The sequence below is a fragment of the Hippopotamus amphibius genome, chromosome 16 (assembly GCF_030028045.1).
Source record: "Hippopotamus amphibius kiboko isolate mHipAmp2 chromosome 16, mHipAmp2.hap2, whole genome shotgun sequence".
NCBI classification, from domain to species: Eukaryota; Metazoa; Chordata; class Mammalia; order Artiodactyla; family Hippopotamidae; genus Hippopotamus; species Hippopotamus amphibius.
In genome coordinates, this window is record NC_080201.1 from 31,068,220 (window position 1) to 31,086,292 (window position 18,073).

Below are 18,073 nucleotides of genomic sequence, written 5' to 3' on the forward strand. Positions count from 1 at the left end.
CTGACCCTACTGGCACCCTGATCTCAAACTTCCATCCTCTATAACTGTGAGAAATAACCATTTGTTGTTTAGACCACCCAATCTGTGGTATTTTGTTATAGCATCCCAAACTAAGACATATAGTCAATTGATTTTTGACAAGAGTGCCAAGGCCATTCAACGAGGAAAGGGCAGTCTTTTCAACAAATTGTTTTTGGAAAAATTGGATATCCCCAGGGCAAAACAAGTTAGACACTTACCTTAAACCATATACAAAAACTAATTCAAAATGGATCAAAGACCTAAGCTTAATTTCTAAAACTGTAAAACTCCTAGAGGAAAGCATTGGGGGGAAATCATCATGACATTGGATTTGGCAATGACTTCATGAATATGACACTAAAAGCAGTCACAAAATTGAAAAAAGATAAATTGGACTTCATCAAAATTAAGAACTTTTGTGCATCAAAGGAGACTATTGAGAAAGCAAAAATATAGCATACTTATAAATTGTATATCTGATAAGAGATTAATATCCAGAATACATTAAAAAAAACCCTTACAACTCATCAACAAGATAACAAACAACCCAATTTAAAAGTAGAGAAAGGACTTAAATAGGCACTTCTCCAGAGAAGATATGCACGTGGCCAATAAGCACACGGAAGGATGCTCAACATCAATAGTCATTAAGGAAATGCAGGTTAAACCACAAGAAGATACCACATCATGCCTACTAAGATTGCTACAATTTTTTTTAAAGCAGAAAATAACAAGTGTCAGTGAGGATCTGGAGAGACTAGAACCCCCATGTATTGCTGGTAGAAATGTGAAATGTAAAATGATAGCTTTCTGTAGCTGCTATGGAATACAGCTTGATAGTTTCTCAAAAGCTTAAATATAGAACACTACCATACAATCCTAAGCATATATCCAAAATAATGGAAAGCAGGGAATGAAGTAGATACTTGTACACCAGTATTCATAGCAGCGTTATTCACAGTACCCAAAAGGTGGGAACAATCCCAGTTTCCATCACAGATGAATGGATAAATAAAATGTGGGCTATCCATTCAATGGAATGTCATTCAGCCATAAAAAGGAGTGAAATATTGATAAATGCTACAACGTAGATGCACCTTGAAAACATTATACTAAGTGAAATAAGCCAGATACAGAAGGACAAATATGTGTGATTCCACTTATATGAGGAACCCAAAATATGCAAATTAATAGAGACAGAAAGTAGAATAGAGGTTACCAGGGACTGAGGAGAGAGGGGAAGGGGAGTTACTATTTAATGGGTACTATTTTGTTGGAGATGGTGAACAAGTTCTGGGTATAGACAGCACTGATGATTGTACACAGTGTTAATATATTTAATGCCACTGAACTGTACACTCACGCAAGGTAAAAATGATAAAGATTATGTTACTTATATTTTACCACACCTACTATATACCAGCTACTGTCCCAGGTCCTGGAGATCTGACATGAACTAGGCAGGGCACTGGTCAGCAGGTTGGGCAGAGTGGAAATGAGGTGGAGACTGGTGATCAAAAGAAGACAGGGAAAGTCACAAAGGAAACTAGGTTTTTAATGTGAGCTTGAGAGGGGCTGAGGATGCCCCCCTAAGACCTATTTCAAGCAGAAGAGTTGTTTCAAGGGTAAGTTTTAGACATGTTATGCGTGAGCAGCCAACATGCCCTTCTCTGTTGAGAAGTAATAGTTAATCTCTATGATACCACTTATCCATGGTGAGCCTTGGACATAATCCTTAACATTCGTCACTGATCCTCAGTTTCCTCATCTGTAAAATGGGGGGGATGATGATTGAACATTCCTCATGGGGCCGTTGAAGATTCAGTGACTCTGTATGTTCAGTGCCCAGCACTGGATTAAGAGTGTTGGAAAAGATGACTGGTCATTTCAATTGAGTGTCAGATGAAGCAGTCGCTTTGTGTTTAAAGGCCAAGTTATATCCCCAAAATACACGTTCCTATTTTGGAAAATATGCAAGAAAAAGACATAAAAAGTAAAAGACAGATTCCTATCTCCCATCACACCCACTCTTGAGCATATATTCTGGAGAAGGCAGAATCTCCAGCACTATTCAAAAGGCTGCCCCCTCTCTCTCTTATGTGGCCCACGGGAAGACAGGCCCATCTCTGTGGGGGCCACCAGGCTTGACTGCCAATGACCATGGCCGATGGCAGAACCCAGCATGGACGGCTACTGATAAGGAGGGACCAGAGGCCTCTGCTGGATGCCTGGGTGATTGACAAAGCCCCCCTGGCTCCCAGAACGGAAATCAACCTTGGCAAGAAGGGGAGAAGAGAAGAGAGGGAAGGCCCTGCATTTGCCTGGATTATTTATCCAAAAGGAACAAAGGGGAAAATCCGGACTGGGCTTATCTCTCTTTCCTAAATCACATTTTCTGCTCTTGGGTAGATTCTGGGCTGGAAAGCAAAGTTTGGTTCAGTTATAGAAAAATAAATGTCCGTTTTCATATATCTGAGTTTGTGGCTACGAAGGCTATCCCTGCTACATTGTTAGCTTGCTATGGAGAGGTAAGGGAGGATACCCCTGCTATGTGATTTGGGTCCACAGACATGTATGAAACACTCTCACTTCAGCAATAAGAGGAGAGAGAATGGGAGATGCTTGTTTGAACCAAAATATTAAGGTCGTGGGGAATTTCCCTTATATCGGCAGGGAGGGTGGAAGCTTAGAGAAGTCTCTTAGTGAGAGCCTTGCCATTTCCTGGGCCATTTCCTGGAATAGGTGCCATCAGAGCCGGGACTTGAAAGAGAGGCTACGGTGAAAACCTGAAGACATGTTGGGTTTTATTTTTCCTCTAAAACATGGAGAACTAAGGATCTCCATGATGAAAGAAAAGACTTTGCATTTAATGTGGAGTCTTCTAGCTTAGTTGTGAGGGTCAGGCCATTCTAGCAGGACCATATTCTAGCTTGAGCACCAATACAGAGAGAGTGGTGTTTGAGAGCACCGGCTCCACCATCAGAAAAGCTCTCCTGTGTGACTTTGGGCAAGTCACTTAGCCTCTCTGAACCCTTTCAATCTCTGTATAAAAAGAAGACAATAACACCAACCTTATAAAATTTCTCTGAGGATAAATGAGAATTGTGTACAGATAGAGATACAGACCTGAGTTGGATCCCAGTACTGCAAATGCTTCTGCTGCCTTTCATGTGTAGCTCTGTTCCCCCTAGAGCAGGGGCCCCAACCCCCAGGCCGTGGACCAGTACTGGACCAGCACTGGTCCACAGCCTGTTAGGAACCGGGCTGCACAGCAGGAGGTAAGCAACAGGTGAGTGAGCGGAGCTTCATCTGCCGCTCCCCATCACTCCTATCACTCCCATACTCCCCGTCACACCCCATCTCTTGCATTACCACCTGAACTATCACCACCACCACCCCCAGTCCATGGAAAAATTGTCTTCTACAAAACCTGTCCCTGGTGCCAAAAAGATTGAGGACCACTGCCCTAGAGCCCTGCTCCTCTAAGAGATGATGAAAACTTGTGACTTCCCAGGCTACTCTCAAGCTGCAGTCAGACGCCTGCTGTGATCTCAGGCACAGGTTTAACCACATCCACAGACGGTAACTATGGGGCTCTGGGAGGGGAGAGAGCCACTAATCCTTTGGGGGCAGGGGAGAATTCATCCTCCTTTCAGCATCCATCAGGGCTAATGATGGGAAAGCCAAGCGAGCTTCAAGGTACCTTCTCTAACTGGGGAAGAGGCAAGGTGTGGAAGAGGGAACAGCATGTGCGAAGACACTGGCTCACTGGAGAAGCAGAAAGCAAGCCAGCCTGGCTGGAGACGAGAAAGTTAGTGAAAGGGTGGGAGGAGAAGACAGCCGGGAATAGTTGTGAAAGCAGACTTGTGGGTGCCAGGTGCTCCTCTAAGCCTCTCTTGACCTGTTCAGGCCTCACAGCAAGCCCATGTGGTCAGTGCTAGCATCTTCCTCCCCTTTACAGATCATGCAGAGGAAGGTTTCTGTGACCTGCCCAACATCACACAGCCAGGATTTAAAGCCAGCCCACCTGGCATCCCAGGTACCCCCTTAATCATTTTGTCTCCTGCCCTAGGCACAGGGCGGGTGTTTATTAAAGGTATCGGGCCTTATCCTAAGAGCGATAGGAACTCAGTAGGAGCAGCCCATAGCCTCATCTGCATCTTTAGGACAAGATTCCTCTGGCTGCTGGTAGAGAACAGATCCAGGATCCACCCACCACAGGTACCTAATCTCAGTCCTGAGATTAGGTACCATGGCTGGACTGATGCTGAGGGAGGTGGGGGAGCAGGGGGGATTTTAGAGTTATTGGGTGTTCTCACCACTGTGTTTTACCCTAATTTTATCTGTGGAAGATTAGTTCTGACTGGCTCAGCACTGGGGGTATGGGGGAGGGGGAGGTGTCAACTCACCATGGAGCCTCGGCAGCCCCTCCAGGGACCCAGCTGTCACTTCCCACTGCCTCTGCTGTCAAGGTGAAGAGCTGGGAGCTCCCACCCCTGAAGCTGGGGGTTGCAGGAGCTGGCAGATCCCAGGGGACCTGCATTCAGATTGATTCCCCCAGAACCGAGCAAACAGGGAGACAGCCCTCCCAGGGGGCAGAAAGCCCTCTCCAGACCCAAAGAACCCTCATGGGCCACCTCGCTCCTGCCCTAGGGGCTGAGGCTTTATCCTGCATCCTCAGGAAGGCGGGGAGCTGCGTTCTCACACAATAGCTTCCACCCTCAAAGTGGCCTGCATGCCTTGGCAAAGGGAATCAAAGGCTGTTGGAAAGAACGCGTTCAGAGAGTCAGACAGGTTCCCACTGTCAGGGGCTGCTTTGAACCAAATCCTCACCTCCAGGTAGTATTTGCCTCCAGCACACACACAGCCTGGGCTCCCTGAGGCTGCAAAAGGTCTGCTCTCCTAGGACAGCTGGCTGCCCCCTTCAGAAAGCCCCACAAAAGCATCATGTTTTGGCCTCTAAGCTCCGCACTGCCAAACTTAAGACCGGGTAGAGGGGCTCCAGCACTGGGGTCAGGCAGGGAGATTCCAAACTGCCTCCTTCCAGCACCCTGAGGTCTCTGCTATTTGCATTCTGCCTCATCCCGCTTCCTGCAACCACTGAGAGTTAATCTCCACAGCCCAGATTAGTTTATTCGATTAACTCTGCTCCCTGTAGACTATCCCGAGAGCTCTCTGCCACGCATCCAGAACGAGCCTTTCCAACATTTTACCAGCCCGAAGAAGATTCAGTAGACTAATCTTTTTCTTTCTTCCTTTCATATGATTGGAAAATAAATTGAAAATGAATTTCAGGCATTGCTTGTGTTTTAAATATGAGATAAAGGGCAGCCCCTGGTGCCAGCTAGTTCAATCGATGGGGGTGGGGGTGGGGGTGGGGGTGGGAGCTGGGGGTGATTTCCATTATAAGCTACACAAACAGGCTCTCCTAGGAAGTAGGAGGCTAAGCAAGTGTGTTAGGTTACCAACAATATTTGTGTAATTAGGCTATTCCATTTCAACACATTTCACTGATAATTGTTATTTTGTTTGTTTGTTTCTGGAGAACTCCAGCATAGCCATTGAAACCTGAAGTTCTAAAAGAAACCTGTTCCCTCCTGCATCCTATTTCAAAAGGTGTCTTAAGCCACTCCAACTTGCATCCATGTTGAACCACACTGGGAATTTTTAAAAACTCAGATGCTTGGGTCATACTCCCTGAAATTTGGATTTACTAGATCAGGGGTGGGACCTAGGCAGGGAGAAGATTTGTACAGCTTGATGATTATGATGATTTTCATTATTAACTTTTTTTTAGTTTCTAAAGATTGTTTTAAAAGAGGATTCCAAGATGGAGCCAAGTTTGAGAACTTTTGTCACCAACTATTCTCTGCTAATGGCAATCTCAGGAAAGTACAAAGGTGTCACCACCTCATTAACCATCCTGTTAAGCAGGGCGCTCTCACACTCTTCACATCATGTTAGAAACTTTGAGTCAACACGCTAGTCCTTCTTATTTTTTTTTTCCCAGTGGGGGTAGGTGCCTGCCAAGCAGTAGGTGTCTTGGTGGGAAGGCTGTGGGTAAACAAGGACCCCGAGTGTTTGTAAGGCCACATTCACGAGTGTATTTATACAGGGCCTGTGTTCAGCATTTGTCATCACTGTCACCGAAAATGATTTCCTGGGTCATAAAAATGACTATAAAGCTTGCCCCTGAAGATGCGACTTGCCTATTTGCTTATTCAGGTTCAAGATGTGATGTCAAACACTGTTCTATTAGTGGTCCCTTTTCACGCGGAACTTGCTCCGGGTTGATAACAGTGATGATGGGAGAAGCAGCTGCATTCTGATGTTGGTCCAGATAGAACGGTGGTGAGATGCCTGGAGCGATGGTGCTGACAAGGCAGATGAAGCTGGGAAAAGATGTGCAAATGTGGATGTTACCTTCCGTGCAGCCCCCTTTCAGAAATGGGCAATTCATCACTGCATAATAGTAACAGCGGCAGGATTCCTGGGACAAGGGTCTTCTCTAAGAGGTTTCTGGTTCTCACACAGAATGCGGCCGCTGGTTTTACATAGCCCTCCGCATACCTATTTGAAAATGCACTGAGAACTAATTAAAGTGGATGGCCACACTTCTTTTAATTATTCATTACAGCTTCAGTACACAGAGACTCTTTCTAAAGTTAGAGTAATTGTCGAATAATGAGGCCTCACCGCCCCCCTCCTACTTCCTCATCAGACCAGGCGTAGGCTAGCTTACCTCCTAATCATATTAGCCCAACATTACCTATAGGTGGCAGGAAGCGTGGGGGTCAGACTCAGATATTTTCAAAGAAGAATCCTATTTTTAAATTAGATTATTAAAACACTCGGACAAGAAGACACACCTAGATACATGTCAGATCAATAGCTGGGCGCTGGTGCAGTTTTTGAAAGATGGAGTGCATCCACTTTCATTAAATTATATGATTGTGTAGGATGGGTTGTTGCTCAGCGATGAGACGTCAGCTAAGTCACATGAGAGCCAACATTAGGAGGGTGGGTTGCTTTTTAAAAATAATAATAACAAGTAAAAATTGTAAACACAATAAAAAAAAATCTGAGTGTGTGATTTCGGTCTCATGCCAAGAAACAAAAATTTCCTAAACAGAATGCTCTCAATTTTTTTTATTAACTGAAATGTCTATAAATAGATTACAGATTGTTGGAGGTTATTTTTCAAAAGGTCCTTGAAACGCTTTTTAAATATATGTATTTGCAGGTTCTGCCTGGTGGAAGCCCAAGAAATGACTCTGTCCTCGATTTACATTTCAGCCATTTGGAATTCCGAACACTTCTGCCTTCTCCTTCAGAATATTTTATGGTAAGCCAAACATCATCTATTTGGAATCTAAGATATTTCACCTTTGGAATGTGGGATTCCTTTTGTTGGAATGGTTCAAAAGAATCCTCTCCTGTGTACATTTCCAGGGTTTTAAGGAGGAACTTGGTCCAAAGTCCATCACAATGTAGAAACAAGAAGCGGTCACATTTTAAAATCATAACAGGCCATGGTCCTTCATGTTAGCAGGACACAAAATTGCATGTCTTTAATTGGATTCCCCAGTGACAACTTTTCCTGCTGTTCTTCCCTGTGGAGGGGCTTGATGCTGGCTTTTTTGCCTGGATGATTTGAATTCCTTCCTTACTGACAGTCTCAGCCAGTAGGTGATGCTCCACTTAGTAGATTACTCCGGACATAGTAGGCACTCAGTAATTGTTCCTGTGGTTTATAATTTGGCTATTGTTTTCCCACCCACTGTGCTAATAGTAAAAGAAACTCATCACATGTGGGCTAACAGTCCTTCAACAGAACAGCACGGGGTCCCCCAGATCCGACCTGCAGACATGGCCCCAGGAACTCTGCTTCTGTTTGGGGAGCCCACAGATCTGCAAGTAGCTGCCACGATGGGCTCCACCCTCACACAGGGCTTCACATCCCACAGGGGCCCTCTGCCGGCCCCAACCCCCACCCCCACCCCGCCATCTCCTTTCTTCTGACAAAGTACAGAATATCAATAGCATTTTAGGCTTAGAAAGTTCAAGGGTCAATCTTCAAGGTGCTTAAGGCAGGGGGAAACCTCCCCAGAGACTTGAAGCCAAACTGAGTGCTCAATAGCCAAGCTGGTGTCCTTGGGGTGCCTGACAGCTAAGGCATCTCCAAGTAAATAGAGGCATCCCCGTGTGAAAGCGTCAGTGTTCCTCATGCTAATTAAACAAACCAATTATGGTAATTAACTGGCACAAATGTTTAAATGGCTGTGAATCAGAGTGAAAGGGGTTCCCACTTAGCCTTCACACAATTATCCTGGTAAAAATGGAGTTCTAAACAAGAGTATACTAAAATTTTTGATCACTTTCAAAATCTATATATGGAAGTTCTTTAGAAGGATCTGCCATTCTGCTCCAGCCTTAGACCGTCAAAGACAAGAAATATTAGAAAGAAACAAACAAAGGGAGAAAAAGAAAACATAAACCAAATTTGTAAAATCCTGCTACGCTGACAAGAATGTTATGGGATGTTACTTTTCCCATCACTTAGTAATTAAAGAAATTCCATTTCAGTGAAGGTCACCTTGACTTTAGGAAGGAAACAAGGCCTGAATGATATGCTAATTAGGACACATCTCTTTGGAAACTCTCTAAATGGCTGAATAGATATTTTTAGAGCAGGCCTGTGGTTAAAATAGTTTGCACCAAGTTCTCGCTTTTTGTTTTCTTCCTAAAGAGAGTTGGTTGGTCGAGTGGATCCCTTGTTGTTGAAATTCAATCGCGGGCATTAAAGTGTAAACCAGTTGGAAAAACAAAGAGCTTTAGGGAAATTAGTTGCTTCAACAACAACAAACAAGCACTTGGTAATCTTCTTAGAGAAATTAATGAAGAGCAAACCCCCCTCAACTGGGGAGAAGAATGATCCCCGGCTCTCAAAGCACAGGCCGGGGAGATTTAGAGAGAAGGTGTGAATGAAGAGAGAAGGATTAAATCGAACTTCAATGAGAACACAAAGAAATTTGGGGGATCTGAGAGCACAGCACACCCATTTTCAGATGGAAGAGTATTTTGGAGGGCCAAGGGGTCCTAATCCTTTATGCAAATCTCCTTAGATTGAAGTTTGCTTAAGTGTTTTATTTCTTTGCATACAATTAACATTCGAAGCTCTGAAATGCTAACCGACTTCAAAGAAGGCTCCTGGTCCAGAAGCATCTCCAGTTATCAAGCATGCTGCATTTCATCATCTTCCAAAGTTTTCTGATACTTTAAGATGAAATCTCATTTTTCAGAGTCTTGAAGGCCTTACTCAGAAGATGAAAAATCCAACTTCCCCACCACCAGATAAACAAAGCCCCCCTCTTCTGTGTTACAAGCCAGAACTTTATCTCCTTTTTGTTGCTTTTAAGGTTGATAAGTACATCTCCTATTTTTACTTCCAATTTGGCTGTGTTCCCTACGCTCTTCTTTTTGATTTAAGATGCAAATCTTAACCCTGAACTACGAGCATGGTTTTGTTTTCTAAAATATTTATTTGGAAATAACTTCAAATTCACAGAAAAGTTACAAAACTAAAAACATTATAAAGAACACCCTTTCGCCTTGGCCTAGATTCACCTACCATTGGTATTTTATCCCATTGCTGTATCACTTGTGCATATCCCACACACATACACACACAACCCCCAAATTTGCTTCTTTAAACTACTTGAGAGTATGTTACATACTTCAAATTACATACCCCCAGATGCTTCTGTGGGGATTTCGTAAGAACAGGAATATCTTCTTATTTAACCACAAAACAGTGATCAACTTCAGTAAACTTAACCTTGATACAGTAACTTTTATCTAGTTGATCATTTGCGTTTTGATTTTGTCAGTTAAACCAATAATGTTCTCGATAGCATTTCCCCCACTGCAGTACAAGACCTGATATAGGATCAGGTATTACATTTGGTTGTCAGACCTTTTTTAGTTTGAACAATGTTTTTAAAGTTCTATGAATTTTAAGCATTCAGATGTTTTTAGTAAAAAATGATTAGATTCAGTAAATCACTGCATTATTGAATTTAGATACCCAAAGTTTAAGTTTTTGCCAGCATTTGTCATTGATGTACGTGGAACCCAAGAATCAGAGAGTAACAGTAAGAATGGCACTGACAGTAAACCTTTATTGATGGTGCCAGGAGCTCTGTTAGGTGATTTATACGAACTATCCGTGTGATGATCTGTTCTGTCAAGGCTTCCTTTTCCGTCTCCCTGGCACAGAATGGAGGGGCTTCCAGAAATGTTCAGGATCCCCCTTCTTACCCCTTCTTACCCCTTCTAAGAATCTCGGCATTTGAATCCCACCTCTTGGATTCAGACCTGGGGTTGTGCAGGCCATGAAAGAGGTCCAGCACCCCAGATCTTTAACTCTAAGTAGTAGATAAAACAGACAAAGTTTAGGTGACAAGCGCTAGGAAGAAAAATAAAGCAGAGCGGGGGAAAGAAAGTGATGCGGAATGGGAGTGGCAAGTCTATTTCATTTAGGCAAGTCAGGGAAGACCTCTCTGAGGAGGTGGCAATGGAAAAGAGCCGTGAAGGCAGAAAATGAAGGTGTGATCCCTGTGGGTACCTGGGAGAAGAGCAGCCTAGGAGGAAGAATCAGCAAGTGTAAAGGCCCTGCAACAGGACCGTGCGTGGTGTGCTGAGGCACTGTGAGGAGCCCACCTGAGGCTGGAGGACAGTGATCTGGGAGGAGAAGGGCGGGTGGGAGGGGAAAGAACAGAGGTGGCAGGGAACAGCCAAGGCGACGACTTGGAGGTCATGGTAAGGACTTGGGCTCTTATTCTGAGTGGCATGAGAAACCATCACAGGGTCCTGAACAGAAGACTCTTTTTAAAGGTTGTGATGTAGAAGCAGCTGGAAACCATGAAGCTATTAGCAGGCTGTTATAACCACCCCGACAATCATGGCGGCTTAGACCAGTCGCAGCGGGATGGCTATGTTTTGATGGGAGAACTGCCACGATTTGCTGATGGGTAGGTTGTAGGTATGAGGGAGAGAAAAGAGTCAAAAATAGCTCCAACACGTCAGGCCTGAGCGAGGCGGAGGACAGACTTCTCATCGACAGGGATGAGAAAGGTGCTAGAGACAGTTTGGGGGAGAGGATGAGATAAGAGGGAACATCAGAAGTTCATCTCTGAACACGATGAAACCCCCATTAGACACCCAAGGGTCCATGGAAGTGAATCTTCCTCCCAGACGCAGACCTTTGAAGTCAGTTTAGCCTTGGACAGCACGGGGTTTAGGGTCACCGACCCACCCCCGCACAGTTGAAAATCCACATGTAACTTTTGACTTCCCCCAGACTTAACTACTGATAGCCTGCTGTTGCCCAGAAACCTCACTGATAGCATAAACGGTAGATTCATGTGTATTTTGTGTGTTATATGTACATCTGCGTACATAACTTGTGCATTCATGACGTGACTTTTTCTTCCTCTTTTTGGTATTTCTGGGCTACGTGGATCATCTGTGTTTTTTTCAAATTGCTGCAAAACTCCAAAAACTTTTCCAATTTACTTGCTGGAAAAAAAATCCACGTGTAAGTGGACCCGTGAAGTTCAAACCTGTGTTGTTCAAGGGTCAGCTGGAATTTCAAGATGAATGTTCAGTTTGCCACCCTTAGCATCGTCCCCCGCTTTGACGCAATTTTCTTACAAGGAATTTTCTTGTTGTCTTGCTATCTATTTAAGGTCATGGAAGAATCAAGTCTGTGACATATAATTTGTGACTCATCATGGGGTTCACAAGAGTTCTCACCCTTTGACGTGTAGAAGGAGATCTGGTTTGCGGAATTTTCTCCACACGAGATGTTATAGGGTAACATTTATTTCACGCAGTACGTTTAGTCAGAAGGGTTAAAGAGGGAGGCTGCCTGGAGATGATTCCTTGTCACTGAGAGTGTGAGTGAGTGATGACAGTTCCTTCTCAGGAGGAGAGCAGGTGGGTGTGCAATCTACCGGTACTTTTTCCAGAAGGACCATGTTTTGGGGAGAGAGCAGGGGCGGGGGTTGGGGGGAGAGCATGGACACTGCGGACTCTGGTGTGGGCTCTGCAGAAATCACACAGGGATAGGAGATACTCCTAGATTTTGCTAGACGTGACCCTCTGCTTATTGTCCTGGCAGAGTTCACTCTGCTTTGTCCACCTGCAGCATTTTCAACCCCTTCCTGTCCCCAGGTCCACCCTCTTTCCCCAGTCTGTTCCAATCCTGGGAACCATCACCACATCCTTTGGGGGTTTTAGGTCCCTGTGCTGACACAGCTTCTGGGCAACGGGTAGCTTTCCAGTTCTCCTCATCTCACGCTGTCCTTCTTCCCACACAGTGATTGAGAGGGGCAGGCCTTGGACTCAGAAGGCACAAGTCGGAGTCCCAGCTCTCCCCTTCTTAGCTGCGACCTTAGGCAAAGAGTCGAATTTTCTCTGAGCCTCAGCTTCCTTGTGAGTAAAACGGGGGTGATAATGATCAGACCCACCCGCAGAGTTGTAGCAAAGCTGTGATAAACCCGGGGCCACTGCAGGTGCATTCGTGGAAAATAGGAAAGACACCCCTTCCTCCCAGGGACACTACTCTGCTTGGTGAACAGAATACGGGCTAGATTTCAGCCCTACCTCGTCCCTCCTGGGTGTCTCTGAGAGGGTATCATCCGCCCGAACCACTCACATAGGTCCTGGAAATAAAGCTACAACGTTTAAAACATGGTATGTGCTTGATATATATTCGCCAGTATTACTAAGTGCTGTTCTCAAGGCAGCCCCGGCTCCTCCCCCCGTGATCATGGCAACCAGGTTGGCTGGGGTGCTGCCTTTACCCTGCTTTCAATGGTGCAGAAAGTTTCTTCTCTGAATTCAAACAAGGTAGCCAAAAGGAGTAGCCCTGGCCATCAGAGTATGCCCCCCAACCACCACCCCGCCCTTCTATGGAGTAGAGGTCGGGGGCGGGGGCGGGGTCGGGTGGGGATGAATATTACCACTTCAACCTCCATGTACCTGGTAGCAGCTGTGGGTATTTCTGAACTTGCAAAAAGAAGAGACTAATCTTCCCAGTTCCAGAAAATGGCTCGAGGCCTCCTAAATGCCCCCTTCAGACGGGCAGCTGGAGCAGGCTGGGGAGAAAGCAGCGCTGCGTGGGCTTCCCGAGGACCATATGGGCAACTCGGCCCGTTCTGTGGCTACACCCGCCCCGCTTGTCATCCCCAATCATACTTGCTCTAATCCGTGTTTTAATTTACTCTGCTGGTGCAACACCCGTGCTGCCAGGGCGGTCCTTGGGGCCCCCTCATTCCTGCTGCTGATGACAAGGCGTATGCAAAAGGCACAATTATTCACCCACCAAGGTGACAGAGGAGGCCTCTGCCTGGGAATAGGTTTCCAGCTTCTAACATTTTCATGTCAGTCGCTGAAGCGCTTTGCAGTTTGCAAACAATTCTATGGAGACCTTTTTTTATTTTTTTTTTCAAAAAACATTTTGATCCTAGCAAGTGACGAGACTTCAAGTGGTGGACGGCTGGCTCGCCACTGATTCTGAAGGCCCGTCTTCAGAAGGGTGACCACACGCTCCTCCTATTCAGCTGGATTATTGGATTTTTTTTTTTTAATCAAATAAGATTCCCCCCTCCCTTCTTCTCCTTTTCCTCCCACACCCCAACCCGTCTGCTTAGCCTCAGACAAAGGAAAATATGTCAAGCCCGGCCTATTAATTCGTACAGATTTGGCATTGTTTATGTTCTCATGTGGACCGCATTCCAAAGCACCAAAATAAAACAGCTCGAGTGTAGCTTTCAGCTCCCGAGCCCATGATGTATTTCATTTGCTGCGGTGCAGCCCTGGCAACAATGCCTTTCATTTTCTTCTGGCCTAAGATGATTTTCTTTCTGTGAGGGCCATTTTGAGAGAGAGAGGCAGAGGCAGAAAAAGAGAGAGAGAAAGAGGGAAAGAGAGAGAGAGAGGGAGAGAAGAAAAGAAAACCCCTTCTCTTTGCCTTTTCAGGGTATCATTTGCAATTTAAAGCTAACCTGGGGAGTGCGGGAACAATGGCGCTGCCCATAAAATGGTCCCGGCCGGGGGCCCGCATGCCGAATGAGGGTGATGTCGAGCTATTTAGTTCTTTGTCCTCCCATAATATCTACTTAATGCAGTTCAATAGCAGTGGATTGTTAGCGGCATTAAGGATTCTATTAAGTTCTTCCCAAAGCCCTGCTATTCTCCTCCAGCTGTTGAGAGCCTGAGGCTTTCAGCTGAGGCTGGGGTAGAACCTTCCCGAAAGCACCTCTACAGAATGGGTCTTCTCCAGCCTCAGAAAGACCACGCTGGATTTCAGACCAGAGCTCAGCTCGGAAACATCTGCCTGTGGCCAAGCGGAGCTGTATTCAAATCCCACCAGGCCCCAAAGTTTTGAATTTGGGAGCCCCCTTTCACATTCTGTCAAATCTATAAAAATGCTCCCACATCTCACATTTAATATAATCTTTTCCACTCCATCAAACATCTCTGAAAACATTTTTAGAATATTTTAACTATTTTCAGTTCTGCTTTAGTGAGAATAAATGACCCACTTCGTTCTGATTTATTCTTCATTGTTTAGACACAATTGGACAAGAGTCCAATTTCAGACGTGCTGACATAATCCTACCTCTTTAGAAATCTAACTAAACATTTTCTAAACTTGATCGTGCAGTTTTTCTTTTTATGTTTGGATGCCGATACTCTTAACTTTTAGATAGGAAACATGGTGGGCCTTGGGCCAATGGATGAAATGGCTTCTACCCTACTGGCAAGTTTTTCCTGAGACGGACTCCACATTATTCTCAGGCTGAGTTGAGTCACCCAGTGAGCCCCAGGGGCAGCCTTTAAATCTTTACTTGATGCTCTGAGCCCACCTCCTGGAATTTGGCTAAACCAAATGGAGCCGGGGGGCTGGACTCCCCTCTTCAGGGCCTAGCACCATACCTGGCGCACAGGGGCCCTCTGCTTCCTACACAAGGATCATTTATTAGTGAATTCTTGAGAGAACCATCCGGGGATCCTTGAATGCTAATTCTCTCTTAGGGCCACCCTGCCCCACAGACACTCCAGGAGAGGGGGTCCCCTTCTTGTCTGTTACGACAGAAGGGGGCACAGGCAGAGCAGTCCCGGGTGGTGTGGCAGGCGTCCGTGAGCTGGCCGCTCTGTCCAGAATGGACAGAGAGAGGGAGGCGGGGGCTGCGGGAGGACTAGCCGGAGGAGAGAGGGCTGCACCAGGATTTCACACAGTTGGCTGGAAGAGGCAAGCGCTAAGCTGCCTTTTCAACCGCGGTAAACCCCGTCCATCTGGCCACCCTAAAACTCTGTTAGCTTGTCCCCCTCGCCCAGGGCTGATTAGGCCTCCTGAAGCAGAAGTAACGCCATCAATGGTGTAAACCCCAGCCACTTGAGGGTATTACATTTCATTTCATGCTTGACTTAATCAAAACTGGGGAAATGAAATGTACACCTTTTTGATGTTCTTTTCCCTGCTGCTTAAAGAGAAGAATCTTAACCCATTTGATCCTCACATGCACCCAGTAAATGACCAAATATGGCAAGTTGTCAAAAGCAGAAGGCGGCCAGTTGCCAGGCGGTGTTGGGTCACTGAGAAAGCACTTAATGCAGGCAAACTTAAGTTTGGAGCCCAGGGACATTGTGGCAAATGCCGCATTCCCCCCAGCCAGGCTGCAGCTAGGAACTTTGGAAAGAAAAATGTGGGTTGGGGAAAGGAGGGTGTCCTTCAACTCAGAAGAAGGGAACATGGGCTGACACTTGCTTCTCCTGGGCCTTTGGAATTTCTCTCGGGTATCACTTCCTCCTGGAAGCTTTTCCCCGCCTCCCCCCCAGAACTGGTGAAGGGGACTCTGGACTTACTCTTTGTGTCTTTAGGCAAATTACTTGACCTCTCTAAGGGCCTCAGTTAACCCATCTGTAAAATGGGAATGATTATAATTTTGACTTCATTGGTTGCTATGAGGGTTAAATGATATAATGTATACAGAGTGCTTAGCAGGATGCCTGGCATATCGGACATACTCAATAATTGCAGCCTATTGTAATTACTACTATATTAGTTGTTACTGACTGCTGTGGACTGAATTGCGACCCCACCTCCCCCCGCCCCCCTACCCCCCACCCAGCCAAATTCATATGTTGAAGCCCAACCTCCAACGTGATTGTATTTGGAGATGGGCTTCTAGAAGGTAATTAAGGTTAAATGAGATGATAAGGGTAGGGCAAAAATCTAATAGGATTGGGGGATTTGCCAGAAGAGAAAGAGAGAGATCTCTCTTTTTCCACTTGGACACACTGAGCAAAAGCCATGTGAGGACACAGCAAGATGGCAGCCATCTGCAAGCCAGGAAGAGAGCTCTCACTCTAAGTTCAACCGACCAACACCTTGATCTTGGACTTCTCAGCCTACAGGACTGTAAGAAAATAAATTTCTGCTGTTTCAGCCGCCCTGTGTATGGTATTTTGTTATGGCAGCCTTACTGACGGATGCACCAATCTATTAGACTTCTCTATTCTTGTTATTTATGTGTACATCTCCTCAATGAGACTCTTAAATTCTTTGGAGGTTGATCCCATGACTCATCCAGCTTTTAAACTGGGGGTTTACTGTGCCTGATATTACTGTGGACGATCAATAAATACCTGCTAAATACATAAAATGGAGAGGACACACAGTTTTGTATGACAAGAGAGCCCTGGGCCTTTTCTTTTCCCACTTCTATGCTCTGTGACCTTGGACAAGTCACTGTGCCTCAGTCTCCCCAGTGGGTTGGACTGGATGATTTCTAGGGTCTCAGAGACTGTGAGATGCTGCCTTTAATCAAAGACGAAGGTGGGAGGAGCAGGGTGGCAGGGCTGGTAGAGCCTAGAATGAGGCTCCTGACTTCCCCCGCCCCAGGCAGCAGGAAAATGCTTGGAGATGACACTGAACTAGCAGAAAGATGCCAAAATGGTTCATTAGGCAGCTTGAGTTGGGGGTGAGGAGGATGCAGGCTCAGGACTGTGCAAACCCAGGTCTCACTCAGTCGGGGGGCAAGAGGAGTTCGAAGCTCTGGTTGCTGTGTGCCCTGTGGGGCTGGGGAAGTGGTGTGGAGCTTCCTGTCCAGAGCTCAGGGATGCTGGTAAGAGTGCAAGCCTTCTGGAGTCCTAGGTGCAGAGTCAGCTGAAACAGATATGACTGTCCATCTAGTTGGGTGGTTTTCAACAGCCAGGCATATGGAAACACCAGGAGGAGTGCTTGTTAAATCCCTGTGCCCCAGCCCTAAGCCCTGCCTTCTTAACTAGTTCAGTAAAGGGGTGATCCAGCTTGGGGATTTCTACCAGGCTTCCCTGGAGAGCCAGGAATATTTCCTTGATATGCTCCCACCCAACCAGCCTTGCCCACAACTAACTCACTTGTGATCTTGGACAAGACATAGCGATTCTCTGAGCCTTAGTGTCTTCATCTCTGAAAGGAGCGTGATTAACATTTGCCTCTCCTAGGGCAGGCGTTGGTTTGCTCATGAAGGCAGCTTCTCTGTAAGAGCAAACTACCTGAGCCCCGAGCTGAAAGTCTAAGCCCTCCCAGGTAATAGGCAAGACATTTGCCTGACTGAGCAAAAAACTGGAAGCAACCTCAATACCCTGCGATACATCCATGCAATGAACCACTTTACATCCATCAAATGAAGGTGCCTCTGATGTAAGCTTAGGTTAAAATAAGAACCTGAAAACCAGTATACAGAGCCTAATGCTGCTTTTGTAAAATGTGTGCAAAAATCACGTGTGTGTTCACATCACATGGTATTTGTATGTTAAATATCTATAAAAGCATGGGCTCTGGGAAGTGAACTGAGTTCTAATCTGGATTCTCACTTAGTAGCTTCCAGAAGTGGCAATTTATTAACTTCATTCTAGCCTCTATTTCCTTACCTGTAAGATGGGGATGATACGGACACCTACTAGCCTCATATGGTTGTTATAAAGATTGAATGAG